At 35.4% G+C, this 8,398-nt stretch overlaps 1 long non-coding RNA gene across 1 annotated transcript; it reads right to left on the bottom strand.

Moving 5' to 3' along the window:
• Positions 1 to 5,586: 5,586 nt before the first annotated feature.
• Positions 5,587 to 6,448, bottom strand: LOC143537483 (uncharacterized). The gene is made up of 3 exons (XR_013136061.1): positions 6,337 to 6,448; positions 5,916 to 5,989; positions 5,587 to 5,700 (listed from the first exon to the last, which is right to left on the bottom strand). It is a non-coding gene; the product is annotated as an uncharacterized LOC143537483 (long non-coding RNA).
• Positions 6,449 to 8,398: the final 1,950 nt, after the last annotated feature.

The raw sequence follows: 8,398 nt of genomic DNA, 5'->3' as shown, positions 1-8,398 counted from the left end.
AATTAACAAGTTAAACTTTTTTAACTTGTTAAGTTATTGAAAACTTATAAGGAGTTTTCTTAAAGAATCTCAAACAGCCCCTAAAAGTATAAATATAAGTTATTCCTACTTTAGTTGGATGGTAAGACGGTTATATATGTTGTGAAATAGGAGGACATGAGTTCAAACCTTATAAATTGCAAAATTTTAGCCGTTCAAAAATTTATATATATATATATATATAAATATAAACGTCTCAACCCAATATTGATTAGTTTAGCTAAACATGTTAACGGATTCCACTCAAAATTTATCATAATGCATCACGCATATTAACTCTGAACTTATAAATTTTGCAGGTTTGTGTCATATTTTTGTTCTCAACTAATTTTAGCCCCAATTATTTTTTGTTTTCAGACCAAATATTTTTCACGATTCTCATATAAGTCCATACCACTAAAATACATGTATAACAAAAAAATACATAGCACCCCCAATGTTATTATAAAAGCTTAATCAACCTTTTATTTACCCATTTTTCAACTTGTTGCACGTACATGTCATCCCCTTTTCTTTGTAGTTAAAACATTGAATTTCAGGTAACATAGAAACTAGCGTTTTGCATTCCTTTAATAAATTTGATTACATTTTTATCAATAATTGTTTAGCATTTATATGATGAAATTTTAAGATGTGCCTACAATTATCACGATATTAATAATGCTAAATTGTTTTTATAGTTAAAAAAAAACAAAAAAAAATAAAAAACAAAACTTTAAACCAACAAAGGTAATGGTATAAAATATAAATAGTCAATAAAAGGGGGCACTACTTAATGCTATAACAATATATTACTTAGTTTTGTCAAAGTATGACGTTTATTTATTAATAAAAATACACTTAATTTATTGTATAGTGCAATAATTACATAAAATTATTCTTATTAACATGTTAAAGAGTAACACGTATCAAGAAAATAATATATAATGTATTTCTTATAAAATAACAATTGACAAATATAAGGACACTTTTTACTATTTCTATAGAAAGATAATTAAAAGTAATAATACTTAAACACATCAACTTATCCCTTTTATCTCTCCTATAACATCCTAAAATTTATAATGTTAAATAAATAAAGTTACGTTTAGTGATTTCGCGTTATTAATTAATTAATGTCGAGTAAAGAACGGATCATGGACTTAGATTAATTAAGATGGGTTAAATGAGAATGGGCCTTAGGTCCATGAGCTTTAAGGGATATAAATATCCCCTAAACCAACCTAAAACCCTAAACCCTCATTTCATTTCCATCATAATCTCTACACACTCAAAAACACACACATACACTACACCATATTCGGCCGAGAGAGAGAGAGACATCCGAGACCAAGAATCAAGCCGACCATTATTAGATCTTCAATATACGAGATAACCAAGCAAACCGCGACCACACCGATCGTATAAAAGGTATGTTCTTGACCTTTAAAGTTTACGTAGTATTGAACGTTTTTACCTTAAAGGTCCAAGCTTTATAGTATATACGGGATATATATACGAACGAAAACGGTTAGGGAACGTAGGGGGTGATGTCGAACCATAACAAGGGTATTAAAATCGCCAAAATGCTTGATAAAAACCAAACCCGTAGCTGACCTGGACAACTTCGCCTTCAAAGCATAACTTCGCCTTCAAAGCTTAACTTCGCATACGGCCAAGTTTGCCTAACTGGTAACTTCGCCTAAGGCCAAGTTCGCCTAACTGGTAACTTCGCCTAAGGCCAAGTTCGCCTAACTGGTAACTTCGCCTAAAGCTAAGTTCGCTTAAGGTTTAACTTCGCCTAAAGTTAAGTTCGCTTAGAAAATAAATTAAAAACCTAATGGAAAATGTGTTAAGACAGTTAATGTAAATAAAATTTTTCCAAGCTGACCTGGCAGCTCGACCCTAGCCAGGGGCTCTGCCCCTTGGACCCTGCTAGGGGCTGCCGCCCCTAGACCCCGCTGTCAGGGGCGCTGCCATGTATTCCTGATTTTATTCGGCTTAAAGATAGAAGTGCTTATGTGTCTCCATATATACCCCCACCAAGTGCATAAACAAACCGCCTTAATAAGCCTTTTCTTCTTAGCAATAATTCTAGCACCATTAGGTAATTCTGTCAAAGTTTTTGGCCGAACCGCAACCATAAAATCAATACTTAACCAGTTCGTGACCAATCTCCAAGATCTCGAAGCAATATAGCACGAGCCAAAAACATGACCATTGTCTTTAACGTACGATTTGCACATAGGACAAACATTATACTGAATATTAATTGCACGAAGACTATAATTCCATCTAGTAGGCAAACGAGCTTGAAACCAAGCCAAACTGTTAACTTTACTTGGGAAGAAAGACTTCCATCTAGTTGGAGTCGAATTCTAAGTGGGTGTGTCAAGAGAGCCTTTATCAATATATAATCTAAGATCCTTTACTAAAAAGTATGTGTTTCCACTATGAGACCAAATCCATGCATCGGTTGAGTCTGAGAAAGGAACCTCTAAGAGGTAATTCAGAAGATCAACAAGTTGGGATTGTTCTACTCTTCCTCTTGGGTCCCTACGCCAGTTGCAAATCCAATGGTCTCCCGATCTTCTCTCCGTAATGAGACATGATTTGTTCTTCTCAAGGGCAAATAAATGGCTAAAACGAGAAGCCAAAGTTGTAACATCCGGCCCCTCGCACCACCAATATTGTCCGCTCTGCCCACGAAGAGCTCACGGATTTGTTTTTAGTTGCCCAGATGGAGACTACCCAGGAGGTCACCCATCCTAGTACTACTTCCACCTAAGCACGCTTAACCGTGTAGCTTTCATGTACTCCACAGCCAACTAAGCCCAACACGCGGTGGTGATTGAAGAGGCAGGACATTTACCTATGAACCAAGGATCTCTCTTGTCCACGGCCGATGTGGGATTTGCCTAAGAGTGGCACGGTGTTGTGTTTGCCAAGGGTGTTACAAACAACCCCCCTTTGGACTCATCGTCCTTGATGAGGCGTGTCCCATCATCCCGAATGGCACAAGAGTAGCTCTGTTACCACCTGTAACATCCGCCCCCCTCGCACCACAAATATTGTCCTCTCTGCCAACGAAGAGCTCACGGATTTGTTTTTGGTTGCCCAGATGGAGACTACCCAGGAGGTCACCCATCCTAGTACTACTTCCACCTAAGCACGCTTAACCGTGGAGTTTTCATGTGCTCCACAGCCAACTAAGCCCAAAACGCGTTGTGGATTGAAGAGGCAGAACATTTACCTATGAACCAAGGATCTCTCTTGTCCACAGCCGATGTAGGATTTGCCTAAGAGTGGGACGGTGTTTTGTTTGGCAAGGGTGTTACAAAAGTAACCTCACAAAGCTAGGTATCTAGCCAAAAATGAGTAGAGCTACCGTTACAAATTTTTTTTTTGGATATAACCGAATTTGGAAAGATGTTATTTGAATGTAACCGAATGCAAATAAACAAATATGATTTCATGTGCCCGTGTCTTTACGAGGCCTATCCTACCCACTTAAGTCTCCATTAATAGCCATAATAACCTTAGACCATAACGCATACGGATTTTCAGAAAATCTCCACTTGCCTTTTATAAAGCAAAGCCAAGTTCAAAACATTGAGGCTACTTAAACCCAACCCACCATTTTCTTTATCAGATAACATCGTGTCCCATTTAACCTTCCTATGTTTTTCATCCCCTCCCCAATAAAAGTTAGATCAGATTGCTTCGAGATGTCTAATAACTTTAACATGAGCACGAGATAAAGAGAAATAATAGGTTCCATAGCTCCCAAAACTGAAGTGATCAAGGTAGCTCGAGCACCAATTGAAAGAAGATTTGCTTTCAAGTTAGAAAGCCTCTTTTAAATCTTTTTGATAATCGGGTCCCACCCACTAGAACGAGCCATATTCTCTCCCACCAGAATGCCCAAATAAGAGAATCGTAAAGAACTGACTTTACAACCCGAAGTAGTTAGCGACTCTAGAAACGTCTTCCCGATCCACGCTAATACCCAACAAGGAAGAGTTCTTCAAATTAATTTTTAACCCACTAACCAAATAAAAGCATTGTAGAGCGATGAGAATATTCTTCACATTAGCATCTGACCATTCCTAATAGCCATATGAAGTCCCTCCATGGCCAAAATGAACAAAAATGGGCCATCGGCCTCTCCTTGTCTCAAACTTCTCTCCACATTAAATTCCAAGTTAGGACTCCCGTTTATTAAAATGGAAGTCCGAGTTGATCTAAGATAAGATCGAAGAGATCTACCCAATCCATTTGCTACCAAAAACCCATCAAGGACAAGATGGATAATAGGTAATCCCAACTCAGAGAATCGTATGCTTTAGTGAAGTCAATATTAAAGAGAATGAGCTTTTTTTCTTTTTTCTTAGAATACCACCTGATAATCTCTTTCAACATCAATGGACCATTCAATATTTGGCGATCTTTAACAAAAGTGGTTTGTTCCGATTTATGTTGTTTTGCCAATCAAACACTTCACTGGATATACACTTTGTTCGAGAGAAAGTTTGCCTTAGCACTATTAACGTTCTTCATGTTTCGGCTAATTATCAATACACGGATATTTTCACCAGGGGATGCCTAAACTTTTGTTTCAACGATTTTGATCCAGTTTATGCATCCGCTCACCTACGACTTAAACTACAGGGGATTAGTTAGGCTTGATTACATTACCTTTATTAGCTCCTGATTTACCTCCTCAATTGTATTATTTAAAGTTGTATGTAGGTATGCATCATTCAAGGAATATCACATTCTTACAATAAACACTCATCATCTTCTTCTTCTCCATCTTTTGTCAAAACATGAAACAAACTATATATGTATAAAGAATATATTCATAGATTGTAGTCCAATGCAAAATGGAGGATATCAAAGAGCTTGGTTGCCTCATGTGACTAATTGGGACCACTTTCCACGTGCAAATCTGCAGTGCATTCTTTTTCCTCTATTTTTGCACAAGAATAAAGCTTTACAAAGCTTAAAAACCAAAGTTTGTTTTATGTCTAGAGGCCCACATTTCATTTCAGCTATTTCAGTGCTATCCTAATAAGGGGGCTGGATGGTAAGTTTTATTAGAAAAACAAAAGATCATAAATAGTTGTTTCTATAACCTTCTACATAGTTTGAACACACATCAAATCATTGTTTTCAAGAAGATATATTCTTTCCTCAAATCTACAAAGTTTTCACATTGTAGTACAATCTACCATGAAAGAACTAATGACTGTTTCTGGGACTGTTAAAAACAAACCTATGCAGATTGATACAAATGACAATACAAACAAACCAGGAAGCAAAGATTCATTATGACCTCTTCCCAAGAACTGAAAGATAACACAACCCCAAAAACTCATAGGGCTCAGAATGATACATGACATCCTTCAAATCCCAACAAAATTTACAAACTCCATATTTCTAACAATAATTCAATTCAATTGCCTCAACTTATATAGTTCAAGTTTCCATTTTTAGAAACAAAACTTACCTATGGCAAATACATCTATAATGGTAAGCACTATTTATGGGGTCATTTCCTTCAACTGGAACTTGCTCGGCTCGGCATCTAGATCTGCACCCCCGACATTCGTTGTACGTGCAAGTTGGCTTAACCGACCCTATCATCGATCTTCTCCTCATCATTATGTTGCTTGGAATCTAAGTTATTCCAAAACATTCATGAGTTAGTAAAGAAATTGAAACAAAACTGCCCATTTCCAGAGAGAGAATAGACAAATCCAGAGCAATGATGATATAATAATATCTATAATAAATAATTTGTATTACTTTTTCTGGATTTTGGCATTTTTACACTGGAAAAAGACCTACTTAATGTAATTAGTTGTGCATGATTTTACATGTACTTTCTTCACCTGCAAGTCTAACTCTTTTTCTGTTGCAGAGTTCTGTTGAGGAAGCATAGCTGGTGTTCTGGCTCCTGCAATCCCTGAAATTGTACATTTACATTCACTTAGGTATTTGTGCATATATATATATAATAGCCCAAAACTAAACCAATATTAGTGCATTTGAACAAATATGAAGTTGCACTCAATGAAGTTTATTAAGGTGAACTAAGTTATCTAAATCTTGAGACCGGTCAAGATTAGATTAAAGTGAACAAGAACAACTATACTCGCAAATTTATCACGCTTTTCTTCCCTTATCAAGAAGAAATAGAATTCAAATTTTTTGTGAAGGTTTAAGGATAACCTTGTATTTGATAATTCAGGATAAGGTGTGTAGATAGAAAGTAAAGATAAAAAGAAAAAGAAGCATGAATAGAAAGTTGACCTTGGAATACAAGTGTTGCCCAAATGAAGAAGAAGAAGAGTAAGTTGAGTTTTAATGGGGAAGCCATTGTTGTTGTTTGAAGGACACATGAATTAGTGGTCATATATATTCGAAGAGGTTAATGATAAGAGTAAGAATATGAACGATTTGTGGTCAAATAGGGACCATAAGAGATAAAATGAGTATCTAAGAGAGGGGACAACAAATTTAAATATAGAAACTGAATAAATAAATAGAATATAAGATATATAATTAATAAGTAACAAATCATCTAATGCCAAATTGTTATCACGAACAAAACTAATGTTTTAAGACACGTTGATTTATTTAGAGTTGTGGAGAGTGATTGTTGTCGGGATGGTTTAATAATCATGACAATGGAGGTAACCTAAGAAGTAAGGGGTGTATCACTTTGGGGGCTATCGAATTTTATGTCTCAAAAATAAAACCATAAGAAACAAATTTGAATTTGAGACCAACAATAATAAACTAAAAAGATTATAAACTGCGGAGTTAATTATTTTTATAGCTAATTGTACCCTTCTTGTGTATAGTACGTAAGATTGAGATACATTTTAGTTTGAAAAAGTTTGTTTATGTAGAATCAGTAGGGATAGTTTACATAAGTCTCTAAACAATGTATCTATTTTAAATGACATTAATGTTAATCTTGAATTAGTAATAAAGTTAAAAGGTTTATTTTGTTATGTTTTATTTTCGTTAACTGAATTGTAATAGGTTTAGAAAAAGTTTTGTCTTTAGAGGGAAAGTTTAGTAATTGTATTGTAGAAGATGTTTAGTATAACTATAAATAGGGGTCTAGGTTATAATTTTTTGGGTGTAAAGAAGTCTCTTTTCTTTGTATGTTCATGAAGTTTGTTTGATTATATGAAAAGAGTTGAGGGTTCATCCCAATATCTCTTGTCCGTTTGTTTGATCTGATTGTTTCACATTCAAAATGTATGATATATCCTAAAAATATACCACCCCTATTTAAAAAATTATCAATGTTTTTGAAAGCAATAGAAACTAATTAAAACTTTCTCTGGTTGGGCTATTTTATAGTAATGTTTTTCATTGGTGCATGGGGGTTCTGGTTATGGTGATGGAACAAGCATGGTAGGGAGCTTATTGACTTTCCTTTGTCCCATGACCTAGGCAATAAACTTGTTCTTTAAGAAGAGGGAATCACATTAATTTGATTACTTTTAGCAGTCAAGGCCGGGCTAACATGCAAATTGGCTAAGTTTTTTAGTGAAGTAAATTGTTGGTGGTGGAAGGATTTGAAGGTTGTGCTAGAGGAGTCACTAGTGGCCTAGTACTATTGACTTATTGACTATTAGTTGTAGATATAGCCACGGGGTAAAAAATTAATGTTAGTTGAGGGGAAGAAGGCAAACAGACCTGGATTCGATGGGGAAATTTAAATAAAAGATGAAAAGAGTACATTGTTCAAAGATAAGTTAATCTCAAAGCGTTTAACCAGACTGGATGACATAAAATTAAATTGGGAATGTTAGGGCGACCGCCGTTGCATAGGAGCTTGCTAAGGAGACTCTCCGGGGTAACAACAAGAACATCAAACGAAAATAAGGAGTTGTGGTGGTAGAATGAGGCGTTTCAAGGAAAGATAAAGGACTAAGGCAAAGCTAGCGGGAAAGGAAGAAGATGTTGACTAAGACAAATAATATTTGCCTAATAACATAAGTATAAAATGCTATGGGCATCCATCATTCTCCTAGGTATATAAAGATACACACAAACATTTAATAGATGCGTAAAGACATTGTTAACCGTAAATAGCTTTTATTTATCATTTTATATCAATTATTGTTAATTCTCTAAATAATATTGACATTATTTTATAGGGTTGTAGTTCAGTCGGTCAGCTATGCTTAACATACCTGACTGGCAGCCGACCATCATGAAGACACAACTACATAAGACGGAGGCTACAGGGATGAGGACGTTGAGATGGATGTTTGGGCGTACAAGGATGGAACAAATAAGAAATGAAGTTTTCTATCAGAATACTAAGTAGGCATGTGTCTCAGATAAGATA

Source organism: Bidens hawaiensis, unplaced genomic scaffold, assembly GCF_021521415.1.
Source record: "Bidens hawaiensis isolate Kalapana, Puna unplaced genomic scaffold, B.hawaiensis_p1.1 tig00011192_1, whole genome shotgun sequence".
NCBI lineage: Eukaryota > Viridiplantae > Streptophyta > Magnoliopsida > Asterales > Asteraceae > Bidens > Bidens hawaiensis.
This window is presented reverse-complemented; position numbering and strand designations above follow the sequence as displayed.